The sequence below is a fragment of the Nelusetta ayraudi genome, unplaced genomic scaffold, assembly GCF_046127955.1.
Source record: "Nelusetta ayraudi isolate G7.1 ecotype Tasmania unplaced genomic scaffold, CSIRO-AGI_Nayr_v1 ptg000018l, whole genome shotgun sequence".
NCBI classification, from domain to species: domain Eukaryota; kingdom Metazoa; phylum Chordata; class Actinopteri; order Tetraodontiformes; family Monacanthidae; genus Nelusetta; species Nelusetta ayraudi.
In genome coordinates, this window is record NW_027466068.1 from 8,461,414 (window position 1) to 8,478,176 (window position 16,763).

The window sequence follows — 16,763 nt, forward strand, 5'->3', positions numbered from 1 at the left end:
AAAAAATCCAACCTGTTATTCCACACACAATACAATTTGTTCAATAAAAAATGCTGCTGCTTGAAGAAAACAGACATCAAAGTGATGGAATTCGTGTTCAAACATTTTCAAAAACTTTGAAGTCTGAAGTTGTTTGTAAACAGACTTTTAGGTCTGATGATCAAAGCCGTTCAAACGCTTTGAAGTCTGAAGTTGTTTGTAAACAGATTTGTAAGTCTGATTACAAACCAATTAAAGTGCTTCAGCAGCTGCTGGCGTTGCTGATGCTGCTTCTGCTGCTTGAATAACACTCAATTTACTGGGGAACATTAAAAAAGATATTAAAAAAAACTCTTTATGAACACAGGAGGAGCAGAAAATATTTTTTCACGCCATGACTGATGACAGACCTCTGTTGGTCTGAGAGGGAGGGGCACTGTGCGTATTCCGTTGCTTAATGTACACTGACCTGGTGTATTGTCAGTCTCATTTGAATCTTTGTTTTGCTAGTGTTCAAATGTAAAGCTGTGTGCAGCTCTATGCAGCTGTTTTCTTGCATAGAGACTTTAATTCAGCTCAGAAACAGGAGACGCAAAGTTCTTTCAGGGTAAGTCAGCACAGATATCACAGCTGCTCCTTCAAAAAAAAAAAGACAACATCTCAACTTGTTTAGATAAGGCCCATAACCACAATAAAAAAAGAAATCCAAGTGGTTGAATGAGTTTTCTTTTCAAAATCTGTATGTGACTGTTTACTTTCATAGATGTCTTGATTCAGCTGAGGAACAAGAGAGAAAAAAAAAATCCAACGTGTTATTCCACACAGAATACAATTTGCTCAATAAAAAATGCTGCTGCTTGAAGAAAATAGACATCAAAGTGATGGAATGCGTGTTCAAACATTATCAAAAACTTTGAAGTCTGAAGTTGTTTGTAAACAGACTTTATAGGTCTGATGATCAAAGCCGTTCAAACGCTTTGAAGTCTGAAGTTGTTTGTAAACAGACTTTTAGGTCTGATGATCAAAGCCGTTCAAACGCTTTGAAGTCTGAAGTTGTTTGTAAACAGACTTGTAATTCTGATTACAAACCAATTAAAGTGCTTCAGCAGCTGCTGGCGTTGCTGATGCTGCTTCTGCTGCTTGAATAACACTCAATTTACTGGTGAACATTAAAAAAGATATAAAAAAAAACTCTTTATGAACACAGGAGGAGCAGAAAATATTTTTTCACGCCATGACTGATGACAGACCTCTGTTGGTCTGAGAGGGAGGGGCACTGTGCGTATTCCGTTGCTTAATGTACACTGACCTGGTGTATTGTCAGTTTCATTTGAATCTTTGTTTTGCTAGTGTTCAAATGTAAAGCTGTGTGCAGCTCTATGCAGCTGTTTTCTTGCATAGAGACTTTAATTCAGCTCAGAAACAGGAGACGCAAAGTTCTTTCAGAGTAAGTCAGCACATATATCACAGCTGCTCCTTCAAAAAAAAGACAACATCTAAACTTGTTTAGATAAGGCCCATAACCACAATAAAAAAAGAAATCCAAGTGGTTGAATGAGTTTTCTTTTCAAAATCTGTATGTGACTGTTTACTTTCATAGATGTCTTGATTCAGCTGAGGAATAAGAGAGAAAAAAAAAATCATACCTGTTATTCCACACAGAATACAATTTGCTCAATAAAAAATGCTGCTGCTTGAAGAAAATAGACATCAAAGTGATGGAATGCGTGTTCAAACATTATCAAAAACTTTGAAGTCTGAAGTTGTTTGTAAACAGACTTTATAGGTCTGATGATCAAAGCCGTTCAAACGCTTTGAAGTCTGAAGTTGTTTGTAAACAGACTTTTAGGTCTGATGATCAAAGCCGTTCAAACGCTTTGAAGTCTGAAGTTGTTTGTAAACAGACTTGTAATTCTGATTACAAACCAATTAAAGTGCTTCAGCAGCTGCTGGCGTTGCTGATGCTGCTTCTGCTGCTTGAATAACACTCAATTTACTGGTGAACATTAAAAAAGATATAAAAAAAAACTCTTTATGAACACAGGAGGAGCAGAAAATATTTTTTCACGCCATGACTGATGACAGACCTCTGTTGGTCTGAGAGGGAGGGGCACTGTGCGTATTCCGTTGCTTAATGTACACTGACCTGGTGTATTGTCAGTTTCATTTGAATCTTTGTTTTGCTATGTTTATTCCTTCAGGCTCATGTGTATGAATGAGTGTTCAAGTGTAAAGCTGTGTGCAGCTATGTGCAGCTGTTGTCTTGCATGGAGACTTTCATTCAGCTCAGAAATAGGAGAAACAGAGTTCTTTCAGAGTAAGTCAGCACAGATATCACAGCTGCTCCTTCAAAAAAAAAGACAACATCTCAACTTGTTGAGATAAGGCCCAATAACCACAATAAAAAAAGAAATCCAAGTGGTTGAATGAGTTTTCTTTTCAAAATCTGTATGCGACTGTTTACTTTCATAGATGTCTTGATTCAGCTGAGGAACAAGAGAGAGAAAAAAAAATCCAACCTGTTAACTTGAGTGGAATTGTTATTTTCTGCTGAAATACATGAGGGAAACATCTCTCCTCTTGTTCTTCAGTACATTTTAGGTTCCCCCATAAGGAAATAGTTGAATTCTCAATTTAACATAAAAACTCATTCAGACAGTGGGATGTAATTTTTTATTGCTCTATTGTGCTTGTCTCGCTGAATTATGCGCAGTGTGAGCAGAAAGGGTGAACTTTCGTGGAATTCTTATTTTCTACTGAAATACATGAGGGAAAAATGTCTCCTGTTGTTCCTCAGTACATTGTAGGTTCCCCCATAAGGAAATAGTTGAATTCTTTTTTTTGAATGAGCAGCAGTGATATCTGTGCTGACTTACTCTGAAAGAACTCTGTTTCTCTTGTTTCTGAGCTGAATTAAAATCTCTATGCAAGAAAACAGCTGCACAGAGCTGCACACAGTTTTACCCTTGAACACTCATTCATACTCATCAGCCTGGAGGAATAAACAAAGCAAAACAAAGATTCAAGTGAGACTGACAATACACCAGGAAAAACAGGAGAGATGTTTTCCTAATTTTTTTCACCAGAGAATTACAATTCTATTCAAGTTCACCGTTTATGCTCGCAATGAGCATAAAGCACTTGTTTTCTTTCACAAATTCCTGAATTCACTAATTCAGTGCCCCCACTCCCCCTACACACACCGATTAAAGCAGATAACTTTTGAAATGTTTTTATTGTTTTTTCTTAAATAAAATTATTCCAGTTATTGATGAAAAAATTTCTATCTTGTTTCAGTGGTGTCGATTCATTTGCATGGTTGATTTGTTCTTATGCGTTTGGTGATGTGCAGTGGCACCATTACGCCTGTGGGTGGGGACACAGACCGTGTGATGAATATCAGGTGACGATCGATCACAGTCGACTCTCTGTTGGTCTATAATTGAGGGGCACTGTGCGTATTCCGTTGCTTGATGAACACTGACCTGGTGTATTGTCAGTCTCATTTGAATCTTTGTTTTGCTATGTTTATTCCTCCAGGCTCATGTGTATGAATGAGTGTTCAAATGTAAAGCTGTGTTCAGCTCTGTGCAGCTGATTTCTTGCATGGAGACTTTAATTCAGATCAGAAACAGGAGACACAAAGTTCTTTAAGAGTAAGTCAGCACAGATATCACTGCTGCTCCTTCAAAAAAAAAGATAACATCTCAACTTGTTGAGATAAGGCCCATAACCACAATAAAAAAAGAAATCCAAGTGGTTGAATGAGTTTTCTTTTCAAAATTTGTATGCGACTGTTTACTTTCATAGATGTCTTGATTCAGCTGAGGAACAAGACAGAGAAAAAAAAAAATCCAAGCTGTTATTCCACACACAATACAATTTGTTCAATAAAAAATGCTGCTGCTTGAAGAAAACAGACATCAAAGTGATGGAATGCGTGTTCAAACATTTTCAAAAACTTTGAAGTCTGAAGTTGTTTGTAAATAGACTTTTAGGTCTGATGATCAAAGCCGTTCAAACGCTTTGAAGTCTGAAGTTGTTTTTTAAACAGACTTGTAAGTCTGATTACAAACCAATTAAAGTGCTTCTGCAGCTGCTGGCGTTGCTGATGCTGCTTCTGCTGCTTGAATAACACTCAATTTACAGGGGAACACTAAAAAAGATATAAAAAAAAAACTCTTTATGAACACAGGAGGAGCAGAAAATATTTTTTCACGCCATGACTGATGACAGACCTCTGTTGGTCTGAGAGGGAGGGGCACTGTGCGTATTCCGTTGCTTAATGTACACTGACCTGGTGTATTGTCAGTTTCATTTGAATCTTTGTTTTGATATATTTATTCCTTCAGGCTCATGTGTATGAATGAGTGTTCAAGTGTAAAGCTGAGTGCAGCTCTGTGCAGCTGTTGTCTTGCATGGAGACTTTCATTCAGCTCAGAAACAGGAGAAACAGAGTTCTTTCAGAGTAAGTCAGCACAGATATCACAGCTGCTCCTTCAAAAAAAAAAAGATAACATCTCAACTTGTTTAAATAAGGCCTATAACCACAATAAAAAAAGAAATCCAAGTGGTTGAATGAGTTTTCTTTTCAAAATCTGTATGCGACTGTTTACTTTCATAGTTGTCTTGATTCAGCTGAGGAACAAGAGAGAAAAAAAAAAAATCCAACCTGTTATTCCACACACAATCCAATTTGCTCAATAAAAAATGCTTCTGCTTGAAGAAAACAGACATCAAAGTGATGGAATGCGTGTTCAAACATTTTCAAAAACTTTGAAGTCTGAAGTTGTTTGTAAACAGACTTATAGGTCTGATGATCAAAACCGTTCAAACGCTTTGAAGTCTGAAGTTGTTTGTAAACAGACTTTTAGGTCTGATGATCAAAGCCGTTCAAACGCTTTGAAGTCTGAAGTTGTTTGTAAACAGACTTGTAAGTCTGATTACAAACCAATTAAAGTGCTTCTGCAGCTGCTGGCGTTGCTGATGCTGATTCTGCTGCTTGAATAACACTCAATTTACTGGGGAACACTAGAAAAGATATAAAAAAAAAAACTCTTTATGAACACAGGAGGAGCAGAAAATATTTTTTCACGCCATGACTGATGACAGACCTCTGTTGGTCTGAGAGGGAGGGGCACTGTGCGTATTCCGTTGCTTAATGTACACTGACCTGGTGTATTGTCAGTTTCATTTGAATCTTTGTTTTGCTAGTGTTTATTCCTTCAGGCTCATGTGTATGAATGAGTGTTCAAGTGTAAAGCTGTGTGCAGCTCTGTGCAGCTGTTGTCTTGCATGGAGACTTTTATTCAGCTCAGAAACAGGAGAAACAGAGTTCTTTCAGAGTAAGTCAGCACAGATATAACTGCTGCTCCTTCAAAAAAAAAAAGACAACATCTCAACTAGTTTAGATAAGGCCCATAACCACAATAAAAAAAGAAATCCAAGTGGTTGAATGAGTTTTCTTTTCAAAATCTGTATGCGACTGTTTACTTTCATAGTTGTCTTGATTCAGCTGAGGAACAAGAGAGAAAAAAAATCCAACCTGTTATTCCACACAGAATACAATTTGCTTAATAAAAAATGCTGCTGCTTGAAGAAAACAGACATCAAAGTGATGGAATTCGTGTTCAAACATTTTCAAAAACTTTGAAGTCTGAAGTTGTTTGTAAACAGACTTTTAGGTCTGATGATCAAAGCCGTTCAAATGCTTTGAAGTCTGAAGTTGTTTGTAAACAGATTTGTAAGTATGATTACAAACCAATTAAAGTGCTTCAGCAGCTGCTGGCATTGCTGATGCTGCTTCTGCTGCTTGAATGACACTCAATTTACTGGGGAACATTAAAAAAAATATTAAAAAAAACTCTTTATGAACACAGGAGGAGCAGAAAATATTTTTTCACGCCATGACTGATGACAGACCTCTGTTGGTCTGAGAGGGAGGGGCTCTGTGCGTATTCCGTTGCTTAATGTACACTGACCTGGTGTATTGTCAGTTTCATTTGAATCTTTGTTTTGATATATTTATTCCTTCAGGCTCATGTGTATGAATGAGTGTTCAAGTGTAAAGCTGAGTGCAGCTCTGTGCAGCTGCTGTCTTGCATGGAGACTTTCATTCAGCTCAGAAACAGGAGAAACAGAGTTCTTTCAGAGTAAGTCAGCACAGATATCACAGCTGCTCCTTCAAAAAAAAAAAGACAACATCTCAACTTGTTTAGATAAGGCCCATAACCACAATAAAAAAAGAAATCCAAGTGGTTGAATGAGTTTTCTTTTCAAAATCTGTATGCGACTGTTTACTTTCATAGTTGTCTTGATTCAGCTGAGGAACAAGAGAGAAAAAAAAAATCCAACGTGTTATTCCACACACAATACAATTTGCTCAATAAAAAATGCTGCTGCTTGAAGAAAACAGACATCAAAGTGATGGAATGCGTGTTCAAACATTTTCAAAAACTTTGAAGTCTGAAGTTGTTTGTAAACAGACTTATAGGTTTGATGATCAAAGCCGTTCAAACGCTTTGAAGTCTGAAGTTGTTTGTAAACAGACTTTTAGGTCTGATGATCAAAGCCGTTCAAACGCTTTGAAGTCTGAAGTTGTTTGTAAACAGACTTGTAAGTCTGATTACAAACCAATTAAAGTGCTTCTGCAGCTGCTGGCGTTGCTGATGCTGCTTCTGCTGCTTGAATACCACTCAATTTACTGGGGAACACTAGAAAAGATATTAAAAAAAAACTCTTTATGAACACAGGAGGAGCAGAAAATATTTTCTCACGCCATGACTGATGACAGACTTCTGTTGGTCTGAGACAATTTCAACTTTGTCCTAGAGACATTGGGCCACTTGCTATTTCATCAAGAGCCCTAAAGAAGCGCCCACACCAAATTTGGGGTTTCTAATAATTGAAGAACGCAGAAACCCTAACCCTAATTTCAGCTAACCCTAACCCTAACCCTAGTTTCAGTCTTAACGCAACCCTAATTCAATGCAAGTCTATAGGTTGAAATTTCAACTTTGTCGTAGAGACATGGGGCCACTTGCATTTTCATCAAGAGCACCAAAGAAACACCCACGCAAAATTTGGGGCTTCTAGTACTTGAGGAACGGAGAAATCCTAACCCTAATTTCAACTAACCCTAACCCTAACCCTAGTTTCAGCCTTAACGTTAACCCTAATTCAATGCAAGTCTATGGGGTGAAATTTCAACTTTGTCCTAGAGACATGGGGCCACTTGCTATTTCATCAAGAGCCCCAAAGAAGCGCCCACGCCAAATTTGGGGTTTCTAATACTTGAGGAAGACAGAAACCCTAACCCTAATTTCAGCTAACCCTAACCCTAACCCTAACCCTAGTTTCAGCCTTAACGTTAACCCTAATTCAATGCAAGTCTATGGGGTGAAATTTCAACTTTGTCCTAGAGACATGGGGCCACTTGCATTTTCATCAAGAGCCCCAAAGAAACACCCACGCAAAATTTGGGGCTTCTAGTACTTGAGGAACGCAGAAACCCTAACCCTAATTTCAACTAACCCTAACCCTAACCCTAGTTTCAGCCTTAACGTTAACCCTAATTCAATGCAAGTCTATGGGGTGAAATTTCAACTTTGTCCTAGAGACATGGGGCCACTTGCTATTTCATCAAGAGCCCCATAGAAGCGCCAACGCCAAATTTGGGGTTTCTAATACTTGAGGAAGACAGAAACCCTAACCCTAATTGCAGCTAACCCTAACCATAACCCTAACCCTAGTTTCAGCCTTAATGTTAACCCTAATTCAATTCAAGTCTGATGGGGTTAAAATTCATTCAGACAGTGGGATGTCTTTTTTTTATTGCTCTATTGTGCTTCTCTCGCTGAGTTATGCGCAGTGTGAGCAGAAAGGGTGAACTTGAGTGGAATTGTTATTTTCTGCTGAAATACATGAGGGAAACATCTCTCCTGTTGTTCCTCAGTACATTGTAGGTTCCCCCATAAGGAAATAGTTGAGTTCTCAATTTAACATGAAAACTCATTCAGACAGTGGGATGACATTTTTTATTGCTCTATTGTGCTTCTCTCGCTGAGTTATGCGCAGTGTGAGCAGAAAGGGTGAACTTGAGTGGAATTGTTATTTTCTACTGAAATACATGAGGGAAACATCTGTCCTGTTGTTCCTCAGTACATTGTAGGTTCCCCCATAAGGAAATAGTTGATTTCTCAATTTAACATGAAAACTCATTCAGACAGTGGGATGTCATTTTTTATTGCTCTATTGTGCTTCTCTCGCTGAGTGATGCGCAGTGTGAGCAGAAAGGGTGAACTTTGAGTGGAACTGTTATTTTCTGCTGAAATACATGAGGGAAACATCTCTCCTGTTGTTCCTCAGTACATTGTAGGTTCCCCCATAAGGAAATAGTTGATTTCTCAATTTAACATGAAAACTCATTCAGACAGTGGGATGTCATTTTTTATTGCTCTATTGTGCTTCTCTCGCTGAGTTATGCACAGTGTGAGCAGAAAGGGTGAACTTTGAGTGGAACTGTTATTTTCTGCTGAAATACATGAGGGAAACATCTCTCCTGTTGTTCCTCAGTACATTGTAGGGTCCCCCATAAGGAAATAGTTGATTTCTCAATTTAACATGAAAACTCATTCAGACAGTGGGATGTCATTTTTTATTGCTCTATTGTGCTTCTCTCGCTGAGTTATGCGCAGTGTGAGCAGAAAGGGTGAACTTGAGTGGAATTGTTATTTTCTACTGAAATACATGAGGGAAACATCTGTCCTGTTGTTCCTCAGTACATTGTAGGTTCCCCCATAAGGAAATAGTTGATTTCTCAATTTAACATGAAAACTCATTCAGACAGTGGGATGTCATTTTTTATTGCTCTATTGTGCTTCTCTCGCTGAGTTATGCGCAGTGTGAGCAGAAAGGGTGAACTTTGAGTGGAATTGTTATTTTCTGCTGAAATACATGAGGGAAACATCTCTCCTGTTGTTCCTGAGTACATTGTAGGTCCCCCCATAAGGAAATAGTTGATTTCTCAATTTAACATGAAAACTCATTCAGACAGTGGGATGTCATTTTTTATTGCTCTATTGTGCTTCTCTCGCTGAGTTATGCGCAGTATGAGCAGAAAGGGTGAACTTGAGTGGAATTGTTATTTTCTGCTGAAATACATGAGGGAAACATCTGTCCTGTTGTTCCTCAGTACATTGTAGGTTCCCCCATAAGGAAATAGTTGATTTCTCAATTTAACATGAAAACTCATTCAGACAGTGGGATGTCATTTTTTATTGCTCTATTGTGCTTCTCTCGCTGAGTTATGCACAGTGTGAGCAGAAAGGGTGAACTTTGAGTGGAACTGTTATTTTCTGCTGAAATACATGAGGGAAACATCTCTCCTGTTGTTCCTCAGTACATTGTAGGTTCTCCCATAAGGAAATAGTTGATTTCTCAATTTAACATGAAAACTCATTCAGACAGTGGGATGTCATTTTTTATTGCTCTATTGTGCTTCTCTCGCTGAGTTATGCGCAGTGTGAGCAGAAAGGGTGAACTTGAGTGGAATTGTTATTTTCTGCTGAAATACTTGAGGAAAACATCTGTCCTGTTGTTCCTCAGTACATTGTAGGTTCCCACATAAGGAAATAGTTGATTTCTCAATTTAACATGAAAACTCATTCAGACAGTGGGATGTCATTTTTTATTGCTCTATTGTGCTTCTCTCGCTGAATTATGCGCAGTGTGAGCAGAAAGGGTGAACTTGAGTGGAATTGTTATTTTCTGCTGAAATACATGAGGGAAACAGCTCTCCTGTTGTTCCTCAGTACATTGTACGTTCCCCCATAAGGAAATAGTTGATTTCTCAATTTAACATGAAAACTCATTCAGACAGTGGGATGTCATTTTTTATTGCTCTATTGTGCTTCTCTCGCTGAGTTATGCGCAGTGTGAGCAGAAAGGGTGAACTTGAGTGGAATTGTTATTTTCTGCTGAAATACATGAGGGAAACATCTCTCCTGTTGTTCCTGAGTACATTGTATGTTCCCCCATAAGGAAATAGTTGATTTCTCAATTTAACATGAAAACTCATTCAGACAGTGGGATGTCATTTTTTATTGCTCTATTGTGCTTCTCTCGCTGAATTATGCGCAGTGTGAGCAGAAAGGGTGAACTTGAGTGGAATTGTTATTTTCTGCTGAAATACATGAGGGAAACATCTCTCCTGTTGTTCCTGAGTACATTGTAGGTTCCCCCATAAGGAAATAGTTGAATTCTAAATTTAACATGAAAACTCATTCAGACAGTGGGATGTCATTTTTTATTGCTCTATTGTGCTTCTCTCGCTGAGTTATGCGCAGTGTGAGCAGAAAGGGTGAACTTGAGTGGAATTGTTATTTTCTGCTGAAATACATGAGGGAAACATCTCTCCTGTTGTTCCTCACTACATTGTAGGTTCCCCCATAAGGAAATAGTTGAATTCTTTTTTTTGAAGGAGCAGCAGTGATATCTGTGCTGACTGACTGTAAAATAACTCCTAATTCATTTCAGAAACAGGAGAAAAATCCTTTTTCTGAAATGAATTAAAGTCTCTATGCAAGTAAACGGCTGCACTGAGCTGCACACAGCCTTAAACTTGAACATTCATTCATATTCATCTGCCTGGAGGAATAAACAAAGCAAAACTAAGATTCAAATGAGACTGACAATAGAGGAACAACAGGAAAGATTTTTTCCTTATTTTTTCCACCAGAGAATTACAATTCCATTCAAGTTCACCTTTTATGCTCGCATTGAGCATAAAGCTCTTGTTTTCTTTCACAAATTCCTGAATTCACTAATTCCGTGCCCCCACTCCCCCCCCACACACTGATTAAAGCAGATAACTTTTGAAATGTTTTTATTGTTTTTTCTTAAATAAAATTATTCCAGTTATTGATGAAAAAATTTCTATCTTGTTTCAGTGGTGTCGATTCCTTTTCATGGTTGATTTGATCTTATGCGTTTGGTGATGTGCAGTGGCACCATTACTCCTGTGGGTGGAGACACAGACCGTGTGATGAATATCAGGTGACGATCGATCACAGTCGACTCTCTGTTGGTCTGAGATTGAGGGGCACTGTGCGTATTCCGTTGCTTGATGAACACTGACCTGGTGTATTGTCAGTCTCATTTGAATCTTTGTTTTGCTAGTGTTAAAATGTAAAGCTGTGTGCAGCTCTATGCAGCTGTTTTCTTTCATAGAGACTTTAATTCAGCTCAGAAACAGGAGACACAAAGTTCTTTAAGAGTAAGTCAGCACAGATATCACTGCTGCTCCTTCAAAAAAAAAGACAACATCTCAACTTGTTGAGATAAGGCCCATAACCACAATAAAAAAAGAAATCCAAGTGGTTGAATGAGTTTTCTTTTCAAAATTTGTGTGCGACTGTTTACTTTCATAGTTGTCTTGATTCAGCTGCGGAAAAAGAGAGAGAAAAAAAAATCCAACCTGTTATTCCACACACAATCCAATTTGCTCAATAAAAAATGCTGCTGCTTGAAGAAAACAGACATCAAAGTGATGGAATGCGTGTTCAAACATTTTCAAAAACTTTGAAGTGTGAAGTTGTTTGTAAACAGACTTTTAGGTCTGATGATCAAAGCCGTTCAAACGCTTTGAAGTCTGAAGTTGTTTGTAAACAGACTTGTAAGTCTGATTACAAACCAATTAAAGTGCTTCTGCAGCTGCTGGCGTTGCTGATGCTGATTCTGCTGCTTGAATAACACTCAATTTACTGGGGAACACTAGAAAAGATATAAAAAAAAAACTCTTTATGAATACAGGAGGAGCAGAAAATATTTTTTCACGCCATGACTGATGACAGACCTCTGTTGGTCTGAGAGGGAGGGGCACTGTGCGTATTCCGTTGCTTAATGTACACTGACCTGGTGTATTGTCAGTTTCATTTGAATCTTTGTTTTGCTGTGTTTATTCCTTCAGGCTCATGTGTATGAATGAGTGTTCAAGTGTAAAGCTGTGTGCAGCTCTGTGCAGCTCTGTGCAGCTGTTGTCTTGCATGGAGACTTTTATTCAGCTCAGAAACAGGAGAAACAGAGTTCTTTCAGAGTAAGTCAGCACAGATATAACTGCTGCTCCTTCAAAAAAAAAAAAGACAACATCTCAACTTGTTTAGATAAGGCCCATAACCACAATAAAAAAAGAAATCCAAGTGGTTGAATGAGTTTTCTTTTCAAAATCTGTATGCGACTGTTTACTTTAATAGATGTCTTGATTCAGCTGAGGAACAAGAGAGAAAAAAAAATCCAACGTGTTATTCCACACACAATACAATTTGCTCAATAAAAAATGCTGCTGCTTGAAGAAAACAGACATCAAAGTGATGGAATTCGTGTTCAAACATTTTCAAAAACTTTGAAGTCTGAAGTTGTTTGTAAACAGACTTTTAGGTCTGATGATCAAAGCCGTTCAAACGCTTTGAAGTCTGAAGTTGTTTGTAAACAGATTTGTAAGTCTGATTACAAACCAATTAAAGTGCTTCAGCAGCTGCTGGCGTTGCTGATGCTGCTTCTGCTGCTTGAATAACACTCAATTTACTGGGGAACATTAAAAAAGATATTAAAAAAAACTCTTTATGAACACAGGAGGAGCAGAAAATATTTTTTCACGCCATGACTGATGACAGACCTCTGTTGGTCTGAGAGGGAGAGGCACTGTGCGTATTCCGTTGCTTAATGTACACTGACCTGGTGTATTGTCAGTCTCATTTGAATCTTTGTTTTGCTAGTGTTCAAATGTAAAGCTGTGTGCAGCTCTATGCAGCTGTTTTCTTGCATAGAGACTTTAATTCAGCTCAGAAACAGGAGACGCAAAGTTCTTTCAGAGTAAGTCAGCACAGATATCACAGCTGCTCCTTCAAAAAAAAAAAGACAACATCTCAACTTGTTTAGATAAGGCCCATAACCACAATAAAAAAAGAAATCCAAGTGGTTGAATGAGTTTTCTTTTCAAAATCTGTATGTGACTGTTTACTTTCATAGATGTCTTGATTCAGCTGAGGAACAAGAGAGAAAAAAAAAATCCAACCTGTTATTCCACACAGAATACAATTTGCTCAATAAAAAATGCTGCTGCTTGAAGAAAATAGACATCAAAGTGATGGAATGCGTGTTCAAACATTATCAAAAACTTTGAAGTCTGAAGTTGTTTGTAAACAGACTTTATAGGTCTGATGATCAAAGCCGTTCAAACGCTTTGAAGTCTGAAGTTGTTTGTAAACAGACTTTTAGGTCTGATGATCAAAGCCGTTCAAACGCTTTGAAGTCTGAAGTTGTTTGTAAACAGACTTGTAATTCTGATTACAAACCAATTAAAGTGCTTCAGCAGCTGCTGGCGTTGCTGATGCTGCTTCTGCTGCTTGAATAACACTCAATTTACTGGTGAACATTAAAAAAGATATAAAAAAAAACTCTTTATGAACACAGGAGGAGCAGAAAATATTTTTTCACGCCATGACTGATGACAGACCTCTGTTGGTCTGAGAGGGAGGGGCACTGTGCGTATTCCGTTGCTTAATGTACACTGACCTGGTGTATTGTCAGTTTCATTTGAATCTTTGTTTTGCTATGTTTATTCCTTCAGGCTCATGTGTATGAATGAGTGTTCAAGTGTAAAGCTGTGTGCAGCTCTGTGCAGCTGTTGTCTTGCATGGAGACTTTTATTCAGCTCAGAAACAGGAGAAACAGAGTTCTTTCAGAGTAAGTCAGCACAGATATAACTGCTGCTCCTTCAAAAAAAAAAAGACAACATCTCAACTAGTTTAGATAAGGCCCATAACCACAATAAAAAAAGAAATCCAAGTGGTTGAATGAGTTTTCTTTTCAAAATCTGTATGCGACTGTTTACTTTCATAGTTGTCTTGATTCAGCTGAGGAACAAGAGAGAAAAAAAATCCAACCTGTTATTCCACACAGAATACAATTTGCTTAATAAAAAATGCTGCTGCTTGAAGAAAACAGACATCAAAGTGATGGAATTCGTGTTCAAACATTTTCAAAAACTTTGAAGTCTGAAGTTGTTTGTAAACAGACTTTTAGGTCTGATGATCAAAGCCGTTCAAATGCTTTGAAGTCTGAAGTTGTTTGTAAACAGATTTGTAAGTCTGATTACAAACCAATTAAAGTGTTTCAGCAGCTGCTGGCGTTGCTGATGCTGCTTCTGCTGCTTGAATGACACTCAATTTACTGGGGAACATTAAAAAAGATATTAAAAAAAACTCTTTATGAACACAGGAGGAGCAGAAAATATTTTTTCACGCCATGACTGATGACAGACCTCTGTTGGTCTGAGAGGGAGGGGCACTGTGCGTATTCCGTTGCTTAATGTACACTGACCTGGTGTATTGTCAGTTTCATTTGAATCTTTGTTTTGATATATTTATTCCTTCAGGCTCATGTGTATGAATGAGTGTTCAAGTGTAAAGCTGCGTGCAGCTCTGTGCAGCTGCTGTCTTGTATGGAGACTTTCATTCAGCTCAGAAACAGGAGAAACAGAGTTCTTTCAGAGTAAGTCAGCACAGATATCACAGCTGCTCCTTCAAAAAAAAAAAGACAACATCTCAACTTGTTTAGATAAGGCCCATAACCACAATAAAAAAAGAAATCCAAGTGGTTGAATGAGTTTTCTTTTCAAAATCTGTATGCGACTGTTTACTTTCATAGTTGTCTTGATTCAGCTGAGGAACAAGAGAGAAAAAAAAAATCCAACGTGTTATTCCACACACAATACAATTTGCTCAATAAAAAATGCTGCTGCTTGAAGAAAACAGACATCAAAGTGATGGAATGCGTGTTCAAACATTTTCAAAAACTTTGAAGTCTGAAGTTGTTTGTAAACAGACTTATAGGTTTGATGATCAAAGCCGTTCAAACGCTTTGAAGTCTGAAGTTGTTTGTAAACAGACTTTTAGGTCTGATGATCAAAGCCGTTCAAACGCTTTGAAGTCTGAAGTTGTTTGTAAACAGACTTGTAAGTCTGATTACAAACCAATTAAAGTGCTTCTGCAGCTGCTGGCGTTGCTGATGCTGCTTCTGCTGCTTGAATAACACTCAATTTACTGGGGAACACTAGAAAAGATATTAAAAAAAAACTCTTTATGAACACAGGAGGAGCAGAAAATATTTTCTCACGCCATGACTGATGACAGACTTCTGTTGGTCTGAGACAATTTCAACTTATTCCTAGAGACATGGGGCCACTTGCTATTTCATCAAGAGCCCCAAAGAAGCGCCCACACCAAATTTGGGGTTTCTAATAATTGAAGAACGCAGAAACCCTAACCCTAATTTCAGCTAACCCTAACCCTAACCCTAGTTTCAGTCTTAACGCAACCCTAATTCAATGCAAGTCTATAGGTTGAAATTTCAACTTTGTCGTAGAGACATGGGGCCACTTGCATTTTCATCAAGAGCACCAAAGAAACACCCACGCAAAATATGGGGCTTCTAGTACTTGAGGAACGGAGAAATCCTAACCCTAATTTCAACTAACCCTAACCCTAACCCTAGTTTCAGCCTTAACGTTAACCCTAATTCAATGCAAGTCTATGGGGTGAAATTTGAACTTTGTCCTAGAGACATGGGGCCACTTGCATTTTCATCAAGAGCCTCAAAGAAACACCCACGCAAAATTTGGGGCTTCTAGTACTTGAGGAACGCAGAAACCCTAACCCTAATTTCAACTAACCCTAACCCTAACCCTAGTTTCAGCCTTAACGTTAACCCTAATTCAATGCAAGTCTATGGGGTGAAATTTCAACTTTGTCCTAGAGACATGGGGCCACTTGCTATTTCATCAAGAGCCCCAAAGAAGCGCCCACGCCAAATTTGGGGTTTCTAATACTTGAGGAAGACAGAAACCCTAACCCTAATTTCAGCTAACCCTAACCCTAACCCTAACCCTAGTTTCAGCCTTAATGTTAACCCTAATTTAATTCAAGTCTGATGGGGTTAAAATTCATTCAGACAGTGGGATGTCTTTTTTTATTGCTCTATTGTGCTTCTCTCGCTGAGTTATGCGCAGTGTGAGCAGAAAGGGTGAACTTGAGTGGAATTGTTATTTTCTGCTGAAATACATGAGGGAAACATCTCTCCTGTTGTTCCTCTGTACATTGTAGGTTCCCCCATAAGGAAATAGTTGAATTCTCAATTTAACATGAAAACTCATTCAGATAGTGGGATGTCATTTTTTATTGCTCTATTGTGCTTCTCTCGCTGAATTATGCGCAGTGTGAGCAGAAAGGGTGAACTTGATTGGAATTGTTATTTTCTACTGAAATACATGAGGGAAACATCTGTCCTGTTGTTCCTCAGTACATTGTAGGTTCCCCCATAAGGAAATAGTTGATTTCTCTATTTAACATGAAAACTCATTCAGACAGTGGGATGTCATTTTTTATTGCTCTATTGTGCTTCTCTCGCTGAGTGATGCGCAGTGTGAGCAGAAAGGGTGAACTTTGAGTGGAACTGTTATTTTCTGCTGAAATACATGAGGGAAACATCTCTCCTGTTGTTCCTCTGTACATTGTAGGTTCCCCCATAAGGAAATAGTTGATTTCTCAATTTAACATGAAAACTCATTCAGACAGTGGGATGTCATTTTTATTGCTTTATTGTGCTTCTCTCGCTGAGTTATGCGCAGTGTGAGCAGAAAGGGTGAACTTCAGTGGAATTGTTATTTTCTGCTGAAATACATGAGGGAAACATCTCTCCTGTTGTTCATGAGTACATTGTAGGTTCCC